The following is a 27,961-nucleotide window of genomic DNA, read 5'->3' as shown; positions in this document are numbered from 1 at the left end:
AGAAGCCTCAAAAGTTAGATTTTTAGATTGTAAACTGAACATACAATTCACTGTAAAACTGTTCACCTTCATCATATTGTTCTTGATCTGTATTTTAATGTAACATTTTGCATTGTACTGCAATCTGAATATCAACATAATTCACTTGTATCAGTGTCCTTATAATGACAAGTCGTATATGCGGGCACAACACACGCACAAGCACCTATCATCATTTTGTAACTATAAGCCCCCCCCCCCCAATCGTCCGATCCTGCCTACACTACTGATTTATAATGTTTGTGCTTCACGTGGCGTACACAAGTGGTAGGGAGAGGCGCGTTACCGGATTAAAATTCTCCGCGAAAATGTGAAAGGGGGGGGGGCAGTGGAATAACACCCACGGTATCCCCTGCCTGTCGTAAGAGGTGACTAAAGGGGGACCCAGGGGCTCTCAAATTGGGAACGTGGGTTGGTGACCACGGGGCCGATATCTGAATCCTGGCATTCTTTCCACTTACTTGTTCCAGGCTCCTCACTTTCATCTAACCTATCCGACCTCCCTTGATCAACTCTTGTTTTTGTCGGACCCCGACGGTATTAGAGCATTCAAGGCCGTCACGTCCTTTCTGGCCATTGTCATTCTTTGGCCGATACCTTCATTTTTAGAAGTGTCGGATCCCTTCCATTTCTCCGTCTGATTAGTGTTAGTATAAAAGATGGTTGCCTAGTTGTACTTCCTCTTTAAACAATAATCACCACCACCTACTTTCAAATTGAAGAAATATATAATAAATAACATTAATTGAATCTCTCTGTTACTTTCTCACACGTGAAGTAACACACGACCAGAAAGGATATATTTCTACTTCTACAATTTTTTCAACAACCTGGGTCAAGTCCACTCGTGTTACGTAGGTCGCATTTCCGACCCTATCACTCTGAGAAAAGTCAAAGAGAAATATTATTATTATTTATTATTATTATTATTATTATTATTATTATTATAATATTTGTCCGTCTCCGTAGCGTAACAGTTAACAACTATTAGCTGTCGTCCTTGGAGGCTCGGGTTCGATTCCAGAAATTTAAAAACGTCAGGAGAGCTGGTATGTGGTTAAAATGGTACATCAAGCTCACCCCCACTGGAGGTGTCCCTGAAAAGAGCTGCACCACCTCGGGATGAGGACACGAGTTTACTTTATTATTATTATTATTATTATTATTATTATTATTATTATTATTATTATTATTATTATTATTAATACGGGTTCGTGGATGAGGTGTAATGAATGTATATGCCATGTGTTTACAGCTAGATACACTTACCGACTCCAACCTCAGTTGAGGAGCTAATGTAGGTTAAATGAATGATGGTGAATGTAATTGGGTAAGAAAGTGTTTGGTGGTGGTAGTTGTGATTATTGTTTTAAGAGGAAGTAAAACTGGGCAACCACCCTCTATTAACACTAATCAGACGGCAAAATGGGAGGGATCCGACACTCAAAAAAATGGTTTTGGCCAAAGAAAGACACAGGCAACGAAGAGCGTAACAATGCAAGACTTCCTAGGCCTCGAAACCTACTGTGGGAATTTTTATTATGGACACTCGAGTTCAGGCTTTAATTACTAACGAACCGATAGACCTATTTCAAAATGAGTTATGCCAATATTTACCGCGTTTAATTCTGCATTGGGGAGTATAATACAAACTGTTTCTGAAGTTCATTAATTATATTTTATTTGTGGTTGTAGTAAATACTGTCCTGGTTTTTGGCTTCTTCTCTAGGAACCGCTCACTTAACAATGTATAAATGGAAAGCTACTTATGTGATGGTAACGAAATTTTTATCCGTTATAGCTACATGTATTCGTAGTGTAATACTTAAGTTACAATATTTTTTGACCATCCTGAAAAATTTATTTTCATTTTTCTACAGCGTTTTTTTTTTTTTTTCTCAACCCAAGATAAACGTACAACAGGAATCTCAGACTTGTTTTGAAGCACTCAGTCGTGGCTATCAGAAACTATAACCACTGTAACCGTAAAGCGTGATACTGAATGTATGAATAATATTGATGGGGGCCGCCTCTGTGGTGTAGTGGTTAGTGTAATTATCTACCACCCCCGAAGGTCCGGTTTCCATTCCCGGCTCTACCACGAAATTTGAAATGTGGTACGAGTGCCGGAACGGGTCCGCTCAGCCTCGGGAGGTCAACTGAGTAGAGGGGGCTTCGATTCCCTCTTCAGCCATCCTCGAAGTGGTTTTCCGTGGTTTCCCACCTAACTCAAAGCCAGGGCCGCTTCCTTCCCTCTTCCTTGTCAATCCTTTCCAGTCTCCCCATCCCCCATAAGGCCCCTGTCCAGCATGGCAGGTTTGACCCGGCTCAGTCCGGTGGTATTTGAAGGTGCTCAAATACGTCAGCCTCGTGTCGGTAGATTTACTGGCACGTAAAAGAACTTCTGCGGGACAAAATTCCGCCACCTTGGCGTTAGTAGTAGTAGTAGTAGTAGTAGTAGTTGTTGTTGTTGTTCTTCATGCTTCTCTCTTCTCCCAATGTAATTGCTGTATAAGCTCTTACTTGAAAAGGAAAATCCACAGCTTGTTTCCAGTCATTCGACCGGGTCAGGAATGGAATGAATGAATCCCCCGTCTAGCGGCGAGGATAGGAATTGCGCCGGCTGCCGAAGCCTGTCGCACTCCTATGGGGCAATGATTAATGACTGACAGATGAAATGAAATTGGAGAGTGTTGCTGGGATGAATGATGACAGGGAAAACCGAAGTACCCGTCCCGCCTCCGCTTTGTCCAGCACAAGTCTCACATGGAGTGATCGGGATTTGAACCACGGAACCCAGCGGTAAGAGGCCGGTGCGCTGCCGCCTGAGCCACGGAGGCTCTTATATAAGCTCTCACTTGTTTACTGAAAATGTTTGGCAATATAATATTACTCCATAACATGTAATACCTAGTTCAAAAGACAAGATTCAGTAGGGAAGTGTAAACTTTACCACCTTAATCAAGGCCACGGCCGTTTCCTTCCCATTCCTAGGTCTTTCCTGTCCTATCGTCACCATAAGACCTATCAGTGTCGGTGCGACGTAAAGCAAAATAGCAAAAAAATAAAAAAACAATGTATTAAGTCTTTAGTACGAAATGTAAAATATTCGCAGAATTTCTAATTCTCTCTCATAAAGAGCCGATCGTTACATGAAAATGTTCGCCACACGTTCGAGGTTCAATTATTATTTCTTCTTGATTATGGACATGCTTGATTACATCGTCGTTCAATTTTTCTTGTGTCATGGTACTGTGCAGGTAATTTTTAAATTATCTGAAGGCGGAAAAGGAACGTTGTGTTATACACGTAAAATAAGGGTACATTTGGAATCAATTACCCTTTCCGAAATGTTGAATGAATCAGATCTTCCTTTCTTAATCTGTTTTGCCGGGCTGAGTGGCTCAGACGGTTAAGGCGCTGGCCTTCTAACCCCAACTTGGCAGGTTCGATCCCGGCTCAGTCCGGTGGTATTTGAAGGTGCTCAAATACGACAGCCCCGTGTCGGTAGATTTACTGGCACGTAAAAGAACTCCTGCGGGACTAAATTCCGGCACCTCGGCATCTCCGAAGACCTTAAAAAAGTAGTTAGTGGGACGTAAAATAAATAACATTATTAACTTAATCTGTTTACCCTCCAGGTTCGGCTTTTCCCTCGGACTCAGCGAGGGAACCCACCTCTACCGCCTCGAGGGCAGTGTCCTGGAGCGTGATACTTTGGGTTGGGGATACAACTGGGGTAGAGGGCCTGTTGGCCTCACCGGCTATGCTGAACAGGGATCTTGTGGAGAGAAGGGAAGATTGGAAGGGACAGACAAGGAAGAGTGAAGGAAGGAAGTGGCCGTGGTCTTAAGTTAGGTACCATCCCTGCATATGCCTGGAGGAGAAGTGGGAAACCACGGAAAACCACTTCGAGGATGGCTGAGGTAGAAATCGAACCCACCTCTACTCCGTTGACCTCCTGAGGCTGAGTGGACCCTGTTCCAGCCCTCACACCACTTTTCGAATTTCGTAGCAGAGCCGGGAATCGAACCCGGGACTCCGGGGGTGGTACCTAATGACGCTGACAGAGGTGAACATGAATCAGATCTAATGAATAAAATAAAATAAAATATCCATATAACTCACTTGTGATTCCGAATAAACAAAAGTTTCTGAATGGGCCCCTCAACCCCTCCACCCCCCCCCCCCCGGTTGGGTTATGTAGGGATCTAAATACCTTGTTATTGCTAGGGTTAAGAACTATGAAGAAACTTCCCTCTTTTTCTTTTCTTCTCTTAGGCTTTTTTTTAATTTCTTCTCCCTGCGCTGGGTACCCCCACAAAAAAATGTTGGGTGTGCTCGAACACCGCAGCACCCCTGAATATCGAAGTTATAATTATTACATGCCAGTACATTGTTTTGTAATTATAACCACCAGTTCATCGTTACAACGTAATGGTAATTATAGTTTCTTGTTCTATTTACCATTAAGATGAAATACATTAACGATTAATTCAGTTACGATTTTGTCCAACTCGATCCAACACTGTAGCTCTCTTAGATCTGTAGTATGTGGTTGAAAGGGCATCGTTATATACACAGCATTACGAGACCTGGAAGATCTGGCCCGATATACTGCATCGCAGATCTAACATCTCTCGTAAATGAAATCTGATTGCATGGACTAACCGGATAATATGTGTGACCTCATTCTGTCATACCGTCCCACGAGGGACGATAGCTTAAAGGCGTAGGCCTGCCTCAGGGTCAGGCTACAAATTAATGAACGGAGAATCTAGTGGCGGTCTGAAGACCGATTCCTGAGATACGTGTATGTGATGTTTGCGGAATAGAGGGAGTTTGCTTCTGTATAAAATATGATGCAGTTATCCATGATTCATTTGTTGAACGACTATAGACCTACTGCACAAAACTGCCAATCGTAGTCCTTTTCTCAAGGTAGCAAGTCCATCTCACTTGAGGCTTTTCAATATTCAGATAAGACGTCTCCGTGGTTTTTAGTTTCCGGCTTGTTAAGACTCATATGAGACAAAATGTTTACGCTTTGGCATCTCAAGAAGATTACAGGAATTGAAGGGTCGTTATTTGTTTTGTTTTTTGTTTTGTTTCTCGAATCGAGCCTCTATGGACTACGTGTTAACAACCAATCTGATTTTCAGTGCATATGTCTTGTTCGTCTGCCGCCTTTGACATCCTGCCAGTATCTCTTGAGTCCATCAGCGCTTTCTTCCGCTCCACTGGTAGGGGGCCTCTCCGTCTTCTGGGTTCTGTCTCTACCATAAAACCCTGATAGCTTTTCACCATCCTCCTGAAACTAACCCTGTCATTGATTTTATCCGCCGTAATGCCCACCTCTCTCAGATCTTTCTCACAGTCTTGGAACTATCTCAACTTAGATGCCTTTGGTTTTAGAAAATACCAGATTTTCTCTGTGAGCCGGTTATTATTCATACAGCAATCTTCTCTGTAAGCCAACAGATATTTAACCACCGAGTGAGTTAGCCGTGCGGTTAGGGTCAAGCAATTGCGAGTTTGCATTCAGGAGATAGTGAGTTCGAACCCCACTGATGGCAGCCCTGAAGATGGTTTCCCGTGGTTTCCCAATTTCACTCCAGGCAAATGCCGGGTCTGTACCTTCATTAAGGCCACGGTCGCTTCCTTTCCGTTCCTAGCCCTTCCCTCTCCCATCTTCGCCATAAGACCTATCTGTACCGGCGCGACGTAAAGCAGATTGTAAACAACAACAAAAACGATAAAGAACTTGATTTGAAAAATGAAAAGCTTTCCGACAGTATCGGGAAAAGGGGGATTACATTTTATGGCCATACTAACGAAGAGAAGAATTCATCATTTCGATAAAAATTACGAAACAGGAATGCGATGGTTTATCGAGCTGGGTTTCACAAAAAACGAGATATTAAACAGAGCTATTTTCAGAAAAAAGTATCGAGGAGTTTGGGGGCTTCCAGGAGAAAAACAAGAAGCGCAGGCACCTGTCTGGACAGAGGAAATAAGGAGAAAACGTAATAAAAGAATGAAGAAAGAAAGAAGTAAATCATGAATTTACTTCACATTATTTTTATTATTATTATTATTATTATTATTATTATTATTATTATTATTATTATTATTATTCCTGGGTTATCTGTGGAACGCAGAGGTGAAAGAAGGTACTGGTGGGGATGGGTCTATCTACGATATCAAAGATGAATATGAAACTTTAAAGTAAAGGTTATATTTTTTTCAGATCTTAAACTTAATAAAATTCTTCACTAGGTGAAGGAGCAAATTATCAGGTACAATAAGAATTTTGATACAAGAATAAGAAAAACCCAAAAATATGGAATTTACCAGTTTTGAGCTTCAGCTCCAAATTTACAAGTTTACCATGTCGCAAATGTTGCGTTTAGTTAGATAAGGAGAGATATCATCCAATACACCATTTTCACGAGTACTTGGCTCCAATAGTAACAATTTACGGCCTTCCAAAGGCACAACTCAAAATTACACAAATCTCAGAAAAGAGCTTACATGCTCCACAAATTCAACCAAGGAGGCTGCGCTCCTAAACTCTTATAGCCTACGCAGGGCAACTTAACAAAAAAATTTACTCTGGCCTCTCTAGGCACAACCTACAATTTACAATCTAGGTAATACAGGGGTATCTACTATCCATGCTACTGGGCCTTCGTGAAAAGAAAGAACAAGTTAATATTACTGGCCCAAACTCAAAATGTGTGAAGGCGTACACTTGCGCTCCTTGAAAACCAAGTTTTAAAACCCTACTTGGGCTTGTGACCTGATGATGCAGTGGCTAATCCCAAAATACTGAGGTGACTAGAAGAACAAGTTACTTGGTAATTTACAGGAGAAAAACGGTTACAAAATCGTAGTCACCTCAAGATAAACTGAAGGGGAACTCGAGAGGGTAACGCACTCTCTATCCCCGATTTACAGTTTAAGACTTTATGAAGTTTTACATTAGCAAGAGGTAGTTTACATTTTAGGAAGCGGATGGTTACATAGTTAGAATTAGAACCTTCCCCTCGGGTAAGTTTGCGGAGATAGCTACAAAGATATAAAACTAGTGGCCATTGCCTGGGCTGATGATCTGCCTGCCGAAGAATGAGGCGCCCCGCCTCCTTTCGTAACACACACACTCACTAATTCGACGATCAATAAGACAAGGTAGCTTGAAAAAGCCGCAGCTTATATACTCGAGAGGAGGGTTCGAGAATGTTATGGACTAAATCCGGACACACCCTCTCATTTTATTGGTTAAACAAAAAGATACAAGAAGCCTATGATTGGCTGAAAAATAATTACAGAAAATTTGTAATTGGCCAGACTGCAAAGCTGGCGGGATAAGAAGGAAGTGTTGCAAACATTGAAGTATCAAAATAAATGAAAGTCAATTCTGTTGAGAAAACCTATAAACACAAAACTTCTTCCAATCACTAATTATTCCACTTTGCACCAGAGTGCATGACCTCAGTTTTTTATAGAGACATCTATGGAGAAAAGTTCAAACTTCTGGATGTACACCAAAACAAATCCAATCAGTTTAGGAAAGTTTAACATAACATATTACACAGTTATTCAGTAGTGACATCTTCTGATCAATGTCCCAACTTTATGCATTAGCTGTTTCAAGATTTGTTCGATAGATCGTGTTCCTTAAAGCGCTTCTTTTAAATATGCGGGGTTGAGGTGTACCTCCCAGTACAATTATTATTATTATTATTATTATTATTATTATTATTATTATTATTATTATTATTATTATGTCATTTGTAATATATTTTCGTGTAATAAGATTTGAATTTCCGTTGAATTGCTATCTTTTTCACTCAATTCATGCGGGTAAATTCAATATAGCATAACCTCTGCAAATGATGTTATGACAGTAAATATATTGCAATAATTATGTTGAAGATAACCAAATTGATATTTTCCCCCTGTAAATTATGATTCATAGAGCGTTTCTCTTCTTTTTAAGAAAATATCCCACTGCTAGTCCATGAACCACAACTGTTGCGTGTCGTTCATCCATTTTAAAACAAAATGCTATCAAAGCTTGCCAAATCTTTTCAAACATTCAGCAATGTTAAAAAATATTTTAAAAGATCTGACAATTTTTCTTGTGAAGTACTGAATTGAAAGGAAAATTTGATGGGGTACAACAGGCATGAGATAGAAAAGATCACGGGCATAATGCACAAAGGCACGGCTCGCTTCTACGGTCACCTGCTACGGATGGACGAGTCTCGGTGGACAAATTGTGTTTTTAACTATTTTGACCCAAAATTAAAAACAACAGTTTCCTGTTACGTTAAAGTCAAGAAAGACCCCGACGAAATGAGTCTACGGCCGGAAGACTCGCTCAAATGAGATATTTTCAGAACAAGCATCCTGACTTTTGGGACTTTCCGGAATGTGAAGTGAACAACTGGATGAACGCCGTGCTCGAAATAGCCATCTAATGGAAACCTACTGGATCGAACGAAAATTGAATAAACACCAGAATGTATAGCGAAACTTATCGGAGTCCTTAATAATAATAATAATAATAATAATAATAATAATAATAATAATAATAATAATAATAATAATAATAATAATAACTGCTTAACTGCCCAGAGCCAACACAAAGATTTCCACCGCAGGAACCTGACTTCACAAACCCAAATTCAGTACCACCGGATGAAGAAGAAATTACCAGACAGATAAAACGACTTAAAATGAATAAAGCTGCAGGTGAGGATGGGATCATAGCAGAAATTCTCAAATCAGCAGGCCCAAATACTATAAAAGAATTCACCGGTATCATCCAAGAGATTTGGGAAACAGAACAAATTCCAGAAGATTGGAAAAGTGCACTAATTCATCCTTTACATAAGAAAGGAGACAGAACAGACGTAAATAACTACAGAGGAATCTCATTGGTATCTGTTGCCTACAAAATTTTATCTCAGTGCCTTCTCGATAGAGCCCAACAGCAACTAGAACTAAAATTTGGAGAATATCAAGCAGGTTTCAGACCAGGCCGTTCATGTCCAGAGCAAATTTTGAACCTAAAGTTAATCCTAAGGCATCAGAGAATTTGTAGCAAAAATGTAGTTTGTACTTTTGTTGATTTCAAAACGGCCTATGGTTCAGTTGATCGTCAATCACTGTTTCAGATATTAAAAGAACAGGGTCTAGACCGGAAAACACTCGCAATTGTAAAAGAGACATTGACAGACTCAAAATCTAAGGTTAAATTCATGGGGGAAATCTCAGACACTTTTCCGATCAAAACAGGAGTAAGACAGGGAGATGGGCTCTCTCCACTACTCTTCAACTGCGTCCTTGAAAAGGTAATACAGGAATGGCGCAAACAGAAGTCTGCCCTCAAGATTGACCAACCAATCACTCTTGGTAGGGGCAAATTAGCAGTAGACTGCCTGGCATTTGCGGACGATCTGGCAATCTTAACTCGTGACGTTTCAACAGCCATAAACCAGATCGAACTCCTGAAAGAAACAGCGGAAAAAGTCGGCCTCCGAATATCGTTTGAAAAAACTGAATACATGACCTGCAGCAAAGAAGCCCCTAAATTCATGGAGACAAAATATGGCAAAATAAAACGGGTCCAGCAATTCAAATATCTCGGTGAAATAATTCAGGAGAATGGAATGGAAACAAAAGCCAATGAAGTTAGATGCCAAAAAATGGAAACTGCGTATAGACTCACCCAAAATATCTATAACAAAAAGTGTCTCTCCAAGCATGCTAAACTAAGACACTATAATACAGTTATAAAACCAGAATGCCTCTATGGATCAGAGACACTAATTTTGAACAGGAAAACTGATCTAGAAAATATTCAGAAAAAGGAACGCAAGATCATTAGAAAAATTTTAGGCCCGAAACTCGTAGATGAACAGTACCGCCTTAGAGGGAAACAGGAAATCAAACAATTTTCTAACATTCACAGCGACATCAGAAAACGCAGATTAAGATTCTTTGGACATATAAAAAGGATGAACCCAGATAGACTTACCAAGCAAATAGTTGAATTTTATGAAAACCGAAGTAAAGCTAAAACGGACACAATAAAATGGATTGGCGAAATTAAAACAGATCTCAAACTGGCAGGAATTACACCTGAAGACATCCAAAGCCGGGTTATCTTCAGAACCAAAGTTCATAAGTGGCAAGTTGACCAAGAGGGAAAACCAAAGAAGAAGACCGGAACAACATGGTCTCAAGAGAGAAAAGAAGCACACAGCAAACGAATGAAGGAAGTGTGGGCACAAAGAAAGGCAAATGCCTGCCTCTAAGTACTTTGCGTAGTCCTAATGGGCTCATTCGCAATATATAATAATAATAATAATAATAATAATAATAATAATAATAATAATAATAATAATAATAATAATTCAATAGTCGTAGAGTTCTTGAAGTATCCTGGAGAACACCTAGTGTCTCAATTAGAAGCACTATTTGAGGAAATTTGGCGGACAGAGGGTATCCCAAAAGAATGGAAAACGGCATTAATACACCCAATGCACAAAAAAGGAGACAGAACAAATGTTAATAGTTACAGAGGAATATTATTACCACCAGTTGCTTCTATGATCTTATCTAAGGCATTACTTAATGGAATGAGGAAATAATCGAAAAAGAACTGGGCGAATACCAGGCAGGATTCCGGAAAGGAAGATCATGCAGTGAACAAATTTCCAATTTGAACTCAATAATACAACTGCGCACACTCACAGCCAAGAACTTAGTGATTGTATTTGTTGACTTTAAGAACAATCTTGATAAGCACTTCGGAGGAATATGGGGTAGATAAAAATACTAAAAATTTTAATCAAGGAAACCATCACTGACATTACATCACAATTAAAGTTTATGGGTTCGTTGTCAAAACCGTTCAAAATTAAAACATGTGTCCGACAAGGAGGCGGGATGTCACCACACCTGTTCAATGTTATACTTGTAAAAGTGGTCAGAGAGTTGAGGAAGAGATTGACAGAATTAGGGGTGAAAAATGGAATAATACTGGGGAGATCTGGAATCAAAATTGACTGTCTAGCATTCGCAGATGATATGGCAATTCTGGCAGGAGACGCAGAAACTGCTAACGTACAGATTGAAACGCTTCAAGATATTGCTGTAAAGACAGGACTTCAGATATCGTTTGAAGAAACGGAACTAATAATTCAGAGCAAAAATGACCCGACAAAAATTAGTGTCACTAAGTGTGGAACAGTTAAAAAGAGTTCAGAAGTTTAAATACATAGGAGAATGGATAACCCCAACAGGACTACCAGGAATAGTGTTACAGAACAGGGCAAGAAGGAAACAGCATACCATTTATGTTGAAATGTCTGTAACAAAAAATCAATCAATGTGAAACTCAGACATTACAACACTGTGATAGAGCCAGAAAGTTTGTATGCAATCGAATGCATTCCACTCAACAGGAAAGGATTACTAAAGAACATTGAGAAAAGAGAGAGAAACATCTTGAGGAAGATACTAGGGCCTAGGAAAGTGGGACAAGAATTTAGACTGCGACCAAATGAGGAACTATACAAAAGGACAGAGAAAATCACATACTTTAAAAAGAGAAGACTTTGCTTTAATGGACACATTAAAAGAATGGCAACAGAGAGAACTGCCAAGAGAATTCTGGAGTACATGGAGAGCAGGAAGACGCCAACTAACTGGCTTAAACGAGTCAAGGAGAACCTGCAAGAAAAGAATATAACACAGGAGGCAGTATACAATAGACGAGAATACAGGATGGTCATCAACAAAATTAAGGGATTCCAAGATCGAATGAGCAGAAAACGGACCGGCAACACCTGGTCGATAGAACGCAAAGCAGCCCATTCCGAAAGAATGAAGAAGTACTGGGTTGATCGGAGGAAGAAGAACAGGAAATGAACGTTGCTTAACGTGGTCCATAGTAGACCTATTCGAAGACAAGAATAATAATAATAATTGTTACGGAGATTTCCGTGGTAGGTAGAGGTGAAAGAAGGTGCGGGTGTGAATAGGTCTCCAACTACGGAATTAAAGTTAATGTAAAATTTAACAAGGTTATATTTTCTTTCCAAAATTCAGAAATAACAAGAATGGTGGGTACGGAGTAGCAAGGCAACAAAGTACAATTACAGTATTTACAGGATTTGGGCTTCGAGCCCTGAAAACACAATTCTTGAGCAACTAGCCCAACTTTACGATATACAAATTTCAACAACGGGGCAGAAGACCCCAATCAAACCCTGGAGCACTTGCTCCAAATTACACAGTAAAGCCTCCTCGAGGCATACAACACTCAGTTTTCAAAAAAAACTACTCGCTCTCAACTTTAAGCCTCTCCCAGGCCACACCAAACTCCACCTTCAAGCTGTCCTCAACGGACATAAACCCAGGGGTAAAATACCCAATCTACTGAGGCCTATTAAGTGAGAAAAGGTTAATTATATGGCCTCTAAAATACCAACTTGAAAGGAGGCTCACCGCACTCCTAATACACTTTATTTAAAACCTACTTGGCACTAGGCCGATAATGCAAGGGCTAATCCCATACTACAGAGGTGACTTCAGAAAAGAACAATTTACATTATATTAACGAAGAATAGGTTGAGAAAAATAAGTTCACCTCAAAACAATATGATTGGGAGCTCGAGAGGGTTAAGCACTCTCTATCCCGATATGCAGTTTAAAAGATGAAATAGATACAAGTTTCTTTACATTTTAAGGAAGGTTACATAATGGAAAAAGCTTCGGACCCGCCCCGAGAGTTAAACTGCTGAGCTAGCAAAGAAAGAAGTTATTAATTGGCCATTACCTTGTTGTTGACCGCTGCCGAAGAAAGAGGCGCTTCCCGCCCCCTGCTAGGTACTTTACACACTGAAAGATGGAACAGAAGTGGCGCAGAGACCCTAAAATCAGCAGTTTATATACTCTCGCGGAAGGTTCTAGGCGTTAGGGGAATGAGAACACCCGCCCACAATCACTTTATTGGAGAAAAAAGAGAAACCCCTACACAAGATGAAGAAGAAACACATTATTGGTGGAAAATTAAGTTAGGAAATTCGGGATTGGCTAGATTTAAAACAAGGGGAAAGAAAGGGTTAATATTGCCAACTTAACCAATGACTGAAAGAAATTTAGCAAAGAACAAACTTTTGAAATTACATTTTCTCCAAAAAAACAGTTCTTTCACTTCCCACCAGGGTGCACTATTGTTGATCTTCAGTAGTGTCCTCTAGAAGAGAAAGTTCACACTTCTTACTTCAAGCAAAACAAAAACACATCAAAAATGACACAATTCTAAAACTCCAAAATTTACAGGTAGTGACATCTTCTGAGAAAGTAGAAAATTAATACCGTCAATAAAGTTCAGACTTCCTCCAGCAGAGGAGTTTCAACTGGCGCACATTTTAAATTAGCGGCGTGGAGGTGTACCGCCCGGTACAGACCTCCCCCCCAAAAGTTCCTCCAGGGGTGACACATGAAATTTGTTTGAAAACTAGGTCCAAGTTTTGATGTAGATGTGGAGATTAATTGCAGAAGTATATTTAAGATTTTCTTAATATGGTTTGATTCAGTTACAAAATTTTTGTTGTTGCAGGTGAAGTAAAGTCTTTATGCTTGTAGAAGTTGAATTCAGAAGATAAACTTTAGTTTTTAAAGTTGGAAAAAAAATGTCTAAGTCCACCAGGTATTGCAGAAAAATCCAAGAGGAGGTAGTAATGTCGAACTGGAATGTCCATGTAGTTGATGTAGATTAAGTTGAATGGCCAGATCGGCCGTTGCCGCTTGCGTCCAGGAGAGGCCGCTCGGACCCCTCAAGTACCCTGAGATACCGCTCGCCCGCACCATGAGGGGAGCAGTGGTGTTGAAACACGCCGCGCCCGCGGTGAAGATATACAGGCTGCGGGCAAGTAGCAGGTCGTGCGCCGCACATCAGCCTTGGCCGGGAGGAGAGCTCCGGCTCGCCGTGCACATGTCGTCCTCGCTGGGGTCGAGGGGGCCCATCCTCAAACCCAGTCGCGGCACAGCGCCGCGCGGCTGCGGGGGCACTGAAACATTAAAGCTAGGCGGCAGAATATTGTTGGACCATCATCTTTTGAGGGCACAGTATTTGTGGAGAGGTTGAGGGGCCAGCGGCGTGCAGATATCCATGGCATTTAATATAAGCAAGCCACAGCGTGTATAGCAGGAGACGGGAGCGTGGTAATGGCCGTGGTAAGGACAGAATGGCAGTTTAACCGTGCGGGACGGGTTTACAAAAACTTACATATGAAACAAAGTATTATAGAAGGGGCAGAATGCCTTAAAAGTGAAAACTCAAAAAAATATAACCTTCATATTCCTTTCAAATTATATGAAGCAAGTTAACACAAAATTTACACTGGTTTCACCTGTGACAGGTGAACCCTAAATATCCTCTCGGTGGCTGGATTGCTTAATAACAAGGTAACCGGCGTAAGGAAATCGAGAATGACACACGGCCCATGGAATCTGGGGGCAAGCTTGCCCGCGGGAACAAAATTCTTGACCATTACTTGGTCACCTACCTTCAAAGGGGTGGGTCTCCGTCCACGATCATACCTTTCCCTAACCTTTTCATGAGACACTTTAAGATTGGCTTTAGCCTTCTTCCAAAGATCTTTGATGTTGTCCGGATCTATTGTCTCGGGTAGAATGTCACTCAGAGACCAGAGGTTAGAGAGCGGCGTGTTGGGAACAAACTTGAACATCAAAGAGGCTGGAGTAAACTTATGTGATTCATGAACCGCCGAATTCAAAGCAAAAGCTAACCAATGCAAGGACGTGTCCCACCTGGAATGATCTTCATGATGATAGGCAATAAGCGCGGACCTGAGATTACGGTTAACCCGTTCAGCCAGCGATGGTTGAGGGTAATAAGCAGAAGTAGTTACATGAGAGATAGACAAGTCAAAACAGAATTTACGAAAAAAGATTTGATGTGAACGCCTTAGCATTATCAGACACAACATATTGGCACGGACCAAAAGAAGCAAAAATAGAATTTAGGCAAGTAATGGTGGACTGAGCGGTAGCCAGCTTAGTCGGAAATAACCAGGAAAATCTAGTAAAGCCATCTACGCACACAAAGATGAACTTGTTGGCATTTCCCTTTGACTGGGGGAAGGGTCCTACATAATCAATATACAGGCGTTCCATGGGGCGCGACGCTTGATGAGAAGACAAAAGGCCTACCTTGGTGGACATGGTGGGTTTACTAAGCAAACAGGATTTGCAAGCCTTCACTAGTTCACGGATTTCACCGTCCATACCCTTCCAGATGAACCTTTCACGAATCTTTTCACGAGTTTTAAAGATTCCAAGATGCCCCCCTAATGGGGTCTCATGATAGTACTTGAAGATCATAGGTACAAGAACAGCTGGAACGACAACTTTCATCATCTTATCATGCCTCGAAGGGCAACATAAAACACCATTCCTCAGAACATAAGGGACAACGTGTTCCCCAGAAGAAAGGGTTTCCATTATCGGAGCCAGCGTCGGATCTTCACGTTGGTATTTCTCGATATCCCTAAAAAGCATGGGGGCATCTGTTAAGATGGCATTAACATCAGATAACATGGACTCGGGAGGAGATGAACTATCGACCGGTTCATGGTTCTCAATGTCGTTGGAAAACATACGGCTGAGTCCATCAGCGACAACATTTTCGGTACCTCGGATATGCCTGACATCGAATTGGAAGGCAGAAATACGGATAGCCCAACGGGCTATACGACCAGTACGACGCGGCCTACCTAAGACCCAGCTTAAGGCTTGATTATCTGTCTCCAGGTCGAATTTGACATGTTCCAGATAGAGACGGAACTTCTCTAAGGCGAATAAGACTGCCAAACCTTCGAGCTCATATATGGAGTATTTTGCTTCTTGAGCCGACAGAGTCCTAGATGCATAGGCGATGGGTCGCCTCCCTAGTTCAGTCTCTTGAAGAAGGACTGCAGCTACTGCTGACGACGACGCGTCCGTTTGGACGATGAATTTCTTTGAGAAATCAGGCATAGCAAGGACAGGGGCATTACAGAGAGCTAATTTCAGATCTTCAAAAGCGGCTTGTTGAGAAGGACCCCACTCGAATTTGATGCCTTTCCTACGAAGAAGGTTCAAGGGCGCCGCTCTATTAGCGAAGTTAGGAATAAACTTCCTGAAGAAATTCACCATACCAATGAACCTGGCGATACCTTTAATGTCCTTGGGAGGTTTAAAATCACGGATGGCCTGTGTTCTAGAATGATCGACTGCTACACCATCAGGTGACACAATATGCCCTAGGAATGACATAGAGGGCTTAGCAAAGGCGACCTTGGACAACTTGACAGTTAACCCAGCCTTACGAAGGCGATCGAGAACTTCTCGCAGATGATCTAGATGTTCTTCAAAAGTTTCCGAAAATACGACGACATCATCCAAGTAGTGATATAAGTACTCAAATTTGTTGTCGGAGAAGACCCTATCTAGTAGCCTAGTGAGTACAGCTGCTCCCGTGGGGAGCCCGAAAGGCACGCGGTTGTATTCATACAAATTCCAATCCGTGGCAAACGCAGTAAGATGTTTAGACTCTTCGGCAAGGGGAATTTGATTATAGGCCTGATTCAAGTCCAAGATAGTAAAGAACTTGGCCTTACGAAACCATGAAAAACAAGAATGAAGGTCAGGAAGGGGCTCAGATAGCAACACCACCTTCCGATTGAGAGCCCTATAATCAATGACAGGCCTGAAGCCTCCTTGGGGTTTCGGGACTAGAAAGATAGGTGACGAATACGCCGACTTAGAGGGCCTAATAATACCGTCCTTCAACATCTGATCGATGATTTCTTTCAGAGCCTTCATTTTAGGTGGAGATAGCCTATAAGGTGGAAAACGGACAGGAATTGAATCCGTGACCTCAATTTTGTATTCAATAAGGTCAGTAACACCAAGAGTATCAGAGAACACCTCTGGAAATGACTGACATAATTTACGAATACTATCAGCCTGCTCCTCAGGTAGATGTCTAAGGTCTAACAACATCTCATCCTGGGTAGGCGAAATAGATGAGCATGATACAGAATTACACTTTAACAAGGGAATTTTACAATTGAACGCAAATTTGAATGTGCACGACTTACTCTGAAGATCGAGCACAAGACCAGTGTGAGAAATAAAGTCCGCTCCCAGTATGATGGGGCAAGACAAATGCTTAGCCACAAACAGTTTGGTTTTCCATGTAAATTTAAAAATACGAATTTTGACCTGTACGGAACCTAGAATTTCTAATGGAGATGAATTAGCCGAAACATATTGAACAGGAGATGAGACATAGTCAGGTAGTTTACAAACAGATTTCAATTTAGAATACCATTCAGCCGAAATAATCGAACAAACACTGCCTGAATCTAAGAGAGCTGTTACAGGTTCATTATTTAACTCAATCTTAAGAAAAGGAACCGGTGTGGGGGTATCCGCCGCAATCCTAAGACACTCCTTGGGGTATTCAAGGGATGGATTTGAAGATTGAAATTTCCCTGATTTTTCGCTCTGTTTACCCGGGGCTGAGTCTCGGGAAGATGGATTAATCGACTCAGCCGAAGACACTAGTCACTTTATATTGTCGTTGGAAGTTGCACCAGAAGTTGAGCAGGAGGGGGTGCTATTCGAATTGGGACAATTCTTGGCGATATGTGAGAAGGCCCCACATTTAAAACAGCCTTGTGATGAACCAGCTCCATTCCTTGTCACACTAGATTTGAGCAATGGGCACTTGTTCCGAAGGTGGTCGGGCGACCCGCAAGCATAGCATTTACGGGGTGTGACTGGTCGGCGAGGTGGAGGCCGATTATTACTAAAAGAAGGCGGGGGTTCTTTCGCGACACGCAATGAATCGGCGTATCTAACTCCTTCCGCTGAGACGGCCAATGCTTCAAGTTCAGAGAAGGTTTGTGGGCACGCCGCGAAACACAAATATGATCTATAAGATGGTGAAATACCTTCCACAATGGCTTGTACAATCTGATCCTCAGGGAAGTGAAGAGCAAACACCCTAGTATAAAACTTAATGTCCTGTATGAAATCAGCCAAGTTTTCATCCAAGCGTTGTACACGGTAATAGTACTTCTGAATCAGAGATGACCTCGCGCGAGCAGGAATAAAATTTGCAAGCAAATGTGCATGAAAATCTTCAATAGATGACTGTTCGGCTATGGCTCTTACTATTTTGTCTGAGAGAATACCAGTTGCATAAGGATAAATTATTTGCAAAATTTGACACGGAGAAAGAGAAAAAACAAGGGCATGATCCTGAAATTCAACTAAAAATCTTAAAAATGAAATTACTTCACTGGTGGTATTAACTGAAAACTTAGAGATACCCCTGAGCAACATTGCCAATGGATGGGGCAAACTACTGAACCCAGGTGACATAGTCGGTAAAGGTTTAAGTGGCAAAGAAGTTAATTCAGAACGTACATTAGTCAATGAGTTACGACGTTCAGACTCGTCTAATGGGGCAGAGATAGTTTGAGCAGCAACGGTTATCCTATTGACTTCTCCCTTAGGAGGCTCTTCCTCGCTCCCAGCATTCATCGTGGCGGGTTGATCAGTTTTGGGAGGAACTTCCCCAGTTAACAATTGAGTGACCTTGCTAGATAATTCAGAAATATTTTCAAGCAGCGTACTAGCTTCCTTCTTCTGAACGTCATTCAACTTTAGAGACAACAGATCGTTAACTCTATTTGAAAAATGAAACAGCCTAGCTTGCACACGCTTAATTTGATTAGGAGAAGGATCATTTTCATCAAAAAAACTAACTACAGAAGCTAGCCCCGTAATATTCTCGACGATCGTGGAAAGAGAGTCGTCAATTTCTTTCTCTCCCAAAGTGGGGATGGAAATGGGCAAATCAAGGGACTCTCTAAGCTTGTTTGTGTCTACTGCAACCGTGCCTCCAGATTGCACATTTCTAATAGTTAATTCATAGATTAACTCCTCCTTGCGCAAATACCCAAGATGGAGAACGTCGCGAGGGCCGGGCATGATGACAGAACAAAAAATCAAAATTTCCAGCAACTGAGAAAATCGTTAGAGTTCGGAACAAAACGAGGTTTAGCCGTCAAAAGGGGCTAAATTGAGACCCATTCAACCACGCTCTGCTACCACTTGTTACGGAGATTTCCGTGGTAGGTAGAGGTGAAAGAAGGTGCGGGTGTGAATAGGTCTCCAACTACGGAATTAAAGTTAATGTAAAATTTAACAAGGTTATATTTTCTTTCCAAAATTCAGAAATAACAAGAATGGCAGGTACGGAGTAGCAAGGCAACAAAGTACAATTACAGTATTTACAGGATTTGGGCTTCGAGTCCTGAAAACACAATTCTTGAGCAACTAGCCCAACTTTACGATATACAAATTTCAACAACGGGGCAGAAGACCCCAATCAAACCCTGGAGCACTTGCTCCAAATTACACAGTAAAGCCTCCTCGAGGCATACAACACTCAGTTTTCAAAAAAAACTACTCGCTCTCAACTTTAAGCCTCTCCCAGGCCACACCAAACTCCACCTTCAAGCTGTCCTCAACGGACATAAACCCAGGGGTAAAATACCCAATCTACTGAGGCCTATTAAGTGAGAAAAGGTTAATTATATGGCCTCTAAAATACCAACTTGAAAGGAGGCTCACCGCACTCCTAATACACTTTATTTAAAACCTACTTGGCACTAGGCCGATAATGCAAGGGCTAATCCCATACTACAGAGGTGACTTCAGAAAAGAACAATTTACATTATATTAACGAAGAATAGGTTGAGAAAAATAAGTTCACCTCAAAACAATATGATTGGGAGCTCGAGAGGGTTAAGCACTCTCTATCCCGATATGCAGTTTAAAAGATGAAATAGATACAAGTTTCTTTACATTTTAAGGAAGGTTACATAATGGAAAAAGCTTCGGACCCGCCCCGAGAGTTAAACTGCTGAGCTAGCAAAGAAAGAAGTTATTAATTGGCCATTACCTTGTTGTTGACCGCTGCCGAAGAAAGAGGCGCTTCCCGCCCCCTGCTAGGTACTTTACACACTGAAAGATGGAACAGAAGTGGCGCAGAGACCCTAAAATCAGCAGTTTATATACTCTCGCGGAAGGTTCTAGGCGTTAGGGGAATGAGAACACCCGCCCACAATCACTTTATTGGAGAAAAAAGAGAAACCCCTACACAAGATGAAGAAGAAACACATTATTGGTGGAAAATTAAGTTAAGAAATTCGGGATTGGCTAGATTTAAAACAAGGGGAAAGAAAGGGTTAATATTGCCAACTTAACCAATGACTGAAAGAAATTTAGCAAAGAACAAACTTTTGAAATTACATTTTCTCCAAAAAAAAACAGTTCTTTCACTTCCCACCAGGGTGCACTATTGTTGATCTTCAGTAGTGTCCTCTAGAAGAGAAAGTTCACACTTCTTACTTCAAGCAAAACAAAAACACATAAAAAATGACACCGTTCTAAAACTCCAAAATTTACAGGTAGTGACATCTTCTGAGAAAGTAGAAAATTAATACCGTCAATAAAGTTCAGACTTCCTCCAGCAGAGGAGTTTCAACTGGCGCACATTTTAAATTAGCGGCGTGGAGGTGTACCGCCCGGTACAATAATAATAGAGCACTAAAATTAAATCTCAGACAATGTATAACTCTGGAAATCTGGTATTCCGTTGTTGGGCCTTACCTAACACCCTCTTAAAACAATGAAATTGGTAGGAGTATGCATCCAGGCTTCTGCACCAACTGAATAACTTGGTATGGATATGTAAATATTCAAAGTTAGTAAACAATAATATCTTCTTCTAAAAAATCTGATCAGAACAGCTAAATTTTCCTCCAAACAAAACATTATTCAGTCTGCTTTACGTCGCACCGACACAGACAACGATAGGAAAGGAACGGGCTAGGAGTGGGAAGGAAGCGACCGTGGCCTCAATTAAGGTACAGCCCCAATATTTACATAGTGTGAAAATGGAAAACCACGGAAAACCATCTTCAGGGCTGCTGACTGCGGGGTTCGAACCACTATCTCCCGAATGCATGCTGATAGCTACGCGACCCAAACCGCACAGTCACTTGCTTGGTTAATACATTATTTACATAATTTTTATGTTCTTTCCATCTTTCATTTGTCGTTCATTCCTTTATAAACAGCGTTGTTTCCATCTCTCCTGGATTCTGCTGCGCTGAACTAATTATTGAGCCTCTTGGATATTCTCCCTATAGGGCATCTCTACCTTAAAAGACGGTACACGTTAAATGGGGCGCACTGAAGCCAGATCTAATGCACATACAAAGTTGTGCAAGGCCAGGCATGTTATAAGGTCGTAAACGAGGTGAAAATGGACAAGTTATTAGGGTCGATTTCCATTCACGACTATCCTATATACAGTTTCCTCGTACAACTCCTTGTGTATAACCTACGATCAGTTAGCTACAAATCCCTGTAGAGCAGCACGGAAACAATATCGTTATCATTAATAAAAAAATAATAGGCTAATGTTATTTGCTTTACGTCCCACTAACTACTTTTTCGGTTTACGGAGTCCCCGAGGTGCCGGAATTTTGTCCCGCAGGAGTTCTTTTACGTGCCAATAAATCATCATCATAATCTTATTTTTTATTTTCTTATATTCTTTTTCTGATCTTTTTAGGGGGAATATTGGTACTATATTTACATCACTAGTCTCGCCATCATTTTGTTATCAATTACTTTAACCTTAGTAATTTCATAAATTCGAGATCCATATTTTAGAAATACACTTGTAAAATATATGGATTTAATATCTATACCGACACGAGGCTGATGTATTTGAGCACCTCCAAATACCATCGGACTGAGCCAGGATCGAACCTGCCAAGTTGGGGTCAGAAGGCTAGCGCCTCAGACGTCTGAGCCACTCAGTCCGGCAATATTATTATCAGGCAGGTGTCTAATGTAAGTACATGGGGTTGTAGACCTTAAGTTTCCTACTGACTCTCCCCTAAAAGATTAGGTGCTTGCCTTGCACTACACTGTCCCCTCCCGGGTGGCTGATAAGGTGAGCAAACTGCTGCGAGGTCATAAAACATTAGGAGCGGTAGAACTGGAAGTAGGTTTGGGTGTGGTCTGTAATGTGTGAAATTAATAAGAGCGGAGCACCACGAGGGTGGTGTGCGTTATCCCAGCTTACACACAGATGGGTTTACATTTACTAGTAACCAAAACCAGAGAAGGCAGAAAAAACTCAATGGGCATTAATTACAATCCATTCTACAAATATTCCTTCGTGGTATTTCATTTATGAACGGGAAGGGATGTAGTACTTTTAGAAGCGCGTACAGTAATTCGTTTTTGTTCATCTTTCAGAAACATATTGTAGATGGTTGGTGAATTCTTATATAGACCAATACCCAATTCCAGGCAGTGGACATAAGAAGGATATCAGACACTGCAATTTTTAAAATGTGTTTGCATGGAAATACAGTTCTTCTTCTTCTTCTTCTTCTTCTTCTTCTCTTTCTAATCCGTATATAAATGTATTGTATTGGGAAGTATTTCGGTAAAAAAAAGAGTTTGTATCCCGATATATGATTAAATTTATTATACAAAACCTAGACCTACATTTATTAAGAAAGACTTGGCCATTCTGCCAGAAACTGTGTCCACGCTAGTAACTCCCCTCTCAAACGTGGTGCATCGGAAGGTCTACTTACAGCGCTGCAACTCCCACCTTTCGACAACAAATTCGCCACAAGTGGTCTTCGGAATGGGAAACATCTCAACTTCACAAAGGTAGGGCTTATGCTCTCGTACAACCCAACATACCTTCTAAGCCATGGTATTATAAGTTTCATCGGTGACGAGGTCTAACGGTTTCAGTAATCTGAATGAGGCTCAATCATGAATCATTCTCTTCACATCTACATCGCATAAGAGTTTTGGATTCACCGCGCTGTCGATGTCAGCATGGGGAGGATGGCGATCTCAACCACATTTTGTTTAATTTTGGCCTTTATGATGATTCTCCCAGCCGCTCTCTATCTGAACTATCTGATCTACAAGTGCCGTTCCCGACCAGCACTGCATTGGTGTTGCAAGGTGAAAACAATTCAGTTCTCAATGCTGTGATGGACATTTTGAGAACCGCAGGTAAAAGAATTTGACTTTGAGCTTACCGCATTGTTGACAGTGTTTTGTTTGTTCTCTCCCTCTCCTCCCGTAAAAGAGATTCAGTGTGATGTTATGTAGGCCTACTTGTTGAGTGTAGACGATTTGGTTTTCATTTCTTATAAGTACTTTGCGCTGACAATTCATATTTTTGTATGTGTGCTGTGAGTGTTCATTGTACATGGATGATGACCAAATGTTGTTACAACAATGGTCAATTAAATAATAAATTAAAAATCAAAACCTCCCCTCTCAGCCACCGATCATAGCATTCGGCCTGCTTGAAGCACCTATGCTGCAGTCGGCTATGACAACATGTCGTGCTTAGAAATATTATTTAGTGACAGAGCGTCGATTGCCATGGTTGACTCTTGTGTTCCACTGTGCAAGAAGAGAGAAACAATTGCCTTCCTATGACATTTCCATGTTATGGTTTGCTAAGAGAGAAATGCCTGAAGGCTATTTCTCGCTTAGGTAAGCGCTGATGCGTATTTGGTCCTCTTGTATGAGTATACCTCATAGTTAAAATTGTCCGACTCGCTGGCTGAATGGTCAGCGTCCTGGCCTTCGGTTCAGAGAGTCACGGGTTCGATTCCTGGCCGGGTTGGGGATTTTAACCTTAACTGGTTAATTCCAATGGCTCGGGGGCTGGGTGTGGCGTATTCCACATTAGAAATCATCCTAGGTAGGGCCCTCATCTTCACAGACATGCAGGTCGCCTAATAGGCCGTCTACTAGGAAAAGACCTGCACCAGGCCTCTCCGGAGGCCATACGCCATTTATTTATTTTATAGTTAAAATTTATGATATTTATATAATTCCTGTACAGGAAACTGTATGACCTTCATCCTTTCTAGGTGAAGGCCGGAAACTTTAGCGCCCATCTGCAGGACACATTTTATCACTGAAAATTGTAAAAGTGGAATAACAAAATTATATCTAAAATCAGGAATTTACCGTCAGTGTTTCAATTCTTTCTTTCTTTCTTTCTTTCTTAATAAGTTTACCGTCCAGGATGGTTTTTCCCTTGGACTCAGCGAGAGATCCCACCTCTAGCACCCCGAGGGCAGTGTCCTGGAGCGTGAGACATTTGGTCGGGAATACAACTTGGCAGGAGGACCACTTGTGAGGGATGGGATGATTGGAAGGGATAGATAAGTTAGGTACCTGGAGAAGAAGTAGGAAACTACGGAAAACCACTTCGATGATGGCTGAGGTGGGAATCGAAACCCCTCTTCTCAGTTGACATCCCGACGCTTAGTGGACCCCGCTCCAGTCTTCGTACCACTTTTCAAATTTCGTCGCAGAGCCGGAAATCGAACCCGGGCCTCCAGGGGTGGCAGCTAATCATACTAACCACTACACCATGGAGGCGGACCCTAAATACAAAACAGTGAAACGCGGGTAACCAAGGAGGCAGTTGAAATGAAACCATGAACATCCTAATTGTGGTGAAGGAAAAGAAGAAAACAGAGGTGTAGCGGAAATATTACTACTAACAAAGTACAGTACCCTGAATTTCATACCTACTTAAAGTTGTAAAAAAGCACTACAGTATTGTCTTATGTTTTATTTTGTATGTCGTACTTTAAGGCTTAGTGAAAAAATTAGTCACGAGACTGTTTTATTTTTCAACTTTTTTACGTGCTCAATCTGTCAATTTTCCTGACGTAGGTAGCAATATTGTGTCAAAATCAGACAGCAGTGTCCAGACCAAGTATCCGACTGTTGTCGTTCGTAAGTGTAGGGAGGTCAGTAATTACTCAAGACGTGTAAATTGCAGACTCAGGCATAAACTGATTCTTGTGGACTACTGTAAAGAAACTGAAAAGACAATGTGTAATGCTGATGAAATGTTCAAGGATATGAATAAAATCAAATTAGAAACTGCTTCCGAAAACAGTTACGTACTTTCGGGAAAGTTAAGCGCAAGTCGAGTGAAATAGGCGTCAGATACTGCGTGTTATAAATCTCTATCTGCTAAGGAGCTTGTCCAAAATGTGCCTCTCTTCATACTTCCCAGCAAATCAGTCCTAGAGTGCTATGTTTGCACCTGTTCAAGAAAACATTACCGGGCTTATATCACAGAGACTATCAGAACAGCGAAGGAGCATTTAGTTCTCTTATTATCGAAACTGACCGCCACATATATATTTAATGATGTAGGGCTACTGTACTTGCAGATGTTAGTGTCATGTTCCTTTCTTCTGTCGATTGGGCAGACGTTAGAGAAAACACCTCAACATTCACATTACGCCCAGGAACAGAGAGAAAATACCCTACAACTTTAAGCAGTTCAGAATTTAAATAACCCGAAAGTGACTTCAAAATGTCTAAATAACTACGATATATTATTACAGACATTTGTCTTTTCGGCCCGGTCGTTCTTCTTACTCTAAAAAATCGCGGTTTGACCGTGAAATCCGCGACATATGGCAACCCTAAGACGGAGTATATATGTACAGGGGGACATTTTCCTCCACTCGTGCTGTTTCTTAGTTTGCATTCGACGATTTTTATCAATATAAAAGCACAGTTTATTTAGTATACACAAGAACCTCATTTATTCGGATTAAGTGGGACCGGAACTGATCCGGATTATCGAAAATCCGGATAATCCGGAAAAACTAAGAAACAAATGCAGTACATGTTTGCTCCGGCAAACTAACGAATCTGCAAATTGTCAAAAAGTTAGGAGAGCTGAAAGAAGTTGTGATTACTCATGTCAAATCAATTTTTATATTTAATTATTGGTTTTATGTGTTAGGCGTACAGAACGAGCTACAGATGTGAGACTTTGTCAGAGGGTAGACAATGTATAAATAACAAAATGTAGACCAGAACTTCAGAACTACAGATTCCTTAGTTTGTCAGTTTCGCTAGTTTGCCAGAGTGGGGACGATATAATCTATTAACATACGTTGTACAAAAAGTATAAGAACACTTTTCTTATATTTACGACTCTGTTTTATGCACTAAAATAATGTGTGAGTTTTTTCTGTTATACATTTGTATAGCGTTTGCGCGCAGCACGATCACGGAGACATTTTACTAACAACAGTTCTGCCGGCGTGGTTTCAGTCTAAATAGGCCATCAGTTTGTCCAGCTGCATTGTTGCTTCTTCATGAGTCATTGTTTCTTCTGATGGAGCGCTGGTTTCATTTTCGAATTCACCATCAGTGAATAATAGTATGTTGCATTCAGAAGAGCGTGGGTTCGAATCCCACCTCGGCCGTCCTGGGAATGGTTTTCCACGGTTTCCCATTCTCCATTCCAGGCGAACACCGGGACGGTACCTTTGATAGACAGTGGCCGAATTACTTCCAGTTCCTGTCGTTAACTATCCTTGGCGGAAAAGACATTCAAGAAGAGTCGACGCCGTACAGGAAATAATGTACAAGTAAAAATACTTTTTTATTTTCTATCCGGATAAACCGGAGATCCGGATTAATGAGGGCCGGTTAAACGAGGTTCTTGTGTATTTAAGTCTTCTTTGATCTTTATTTCATACATACTGTTGCCTCGGAGTAAGTTTAATGCAATGAAAGAAGGGATGAAATGCGACTTCTTCCTTCACTTGAACCAAGACCAATATTGGTCTTATTTGAACATTATACCACCGTGATAGATGGCCGAATGCTAGTACTCGCTGCGACGAGTGTGAGAACTCGTAGGTGGACACGATAATGCATTGTCCAGCAAGACTAATACTACTGCTTACATTCCTCCCCTGAATGGCGAGGCCGGCCTCCTAGACGGTGGCGCCGTCTCTCAGGCCAGGAGATTTGTATCAGAGAATATGAGAGGGTTGGTGGCAGTGGCCTATACCAGGGACTATCCCGGCATTCGCCTTAGTGCAGGGGAATGGAAACCAAGGAAAACCATTCTCAGGACAGCCGACGGTGGGTACCATCCCCTCTCCGTCTCTCGAATACAGAGGAGTAAAGCCGTGGCCACCCTTCCTCTGTTCGGTTGGCCGGTCGGAGTCCAGAGTTGTCAGACCACGGACCAGCCGTGGCCACTAGTCCGATCGATTACACGTGAAATATTGAGAATTATTCAGATTTATAAGTAATCAATAGCGATCGTCAGCATAACGAAAAAATGCCAGTTATGGTTGCTAGCTCTGTACTCGAAAGAGAGGTGGGTTTGAATCCCTATCCATCCTCAAAATAGTTTTCCGTGGTTTACTATTTTGTATCCTAATTTAAGACTAGGGCACTACCTTCCCAGTCCTAAACCAATCTCACATTTGTCTCGCCGTACAATTACACCTACTGTAGACCCACAGACAGCACTCCCTCACAGCGATACATGCAAGAACTCGTGAGCCGAGTATGTCCTCCGACGCTTCCTGTACTAAAAGCCACACGCTAATAAAATATTTTTAAAAGTAAATAAACGGACTCATTCTTCTTAAATGAAGTGTGCTCAGTCTCTTCTGCTGCCACTCACTTTCACAAGATGGTACTACTGCAGCAATTTCACAAAAAACTAACCCATCAACTACGGGTAAATCGCCTAGTTTGTAATACAGTGAAACCCCTGTAAGTTGGACACCTACGGTTCCTCAAAATTATGTCCAATGCAGTGGGGTGTCCAATCCACAGGGTCAGTGTACAGTATTTCAAAAGCACGCCGATAGTGCAGGAAAGGAACAACTCTGAGCTAGTGCGT

The 27,961-nt window shown here is 41.4% G+C and overlaps 1 protein-coding gene across 1 annotated transcript in view; it reads left to right on the top strand.

The window, feature by feature from the left end:
* Positions 1-27,961, top strand: part of LOC136874334 (peptidoglycan-recognition protein LC) — a 146,037-nt gene that overhangs the window by 67,535 nt on the left and 50,541 nt on the right. The gene's annotated exons all lie outside the window — the stretch shown is intronic.

This window comes from Anabrus simplex, chromosome 5 (assembly GCF_040414725.1).
Source record: "Anabrus simplex isolate iqAnaSimp1 chromosome 5, ASM4041472v1, whole genome shotgun sequence".
In the NCBI taxonomy this organism is placed as follows: domain Eukaryota; kingdom Metazoa; phylum Arthropoda; class Insecta; order Orthoptera; family Tettigoniidae; genus Anabrus; species Anabrus simplex.
Note: the sequence above shows the minus strand (reverse complement) of the source record. Positions and strands in the feature narration are given on the sequence as shown.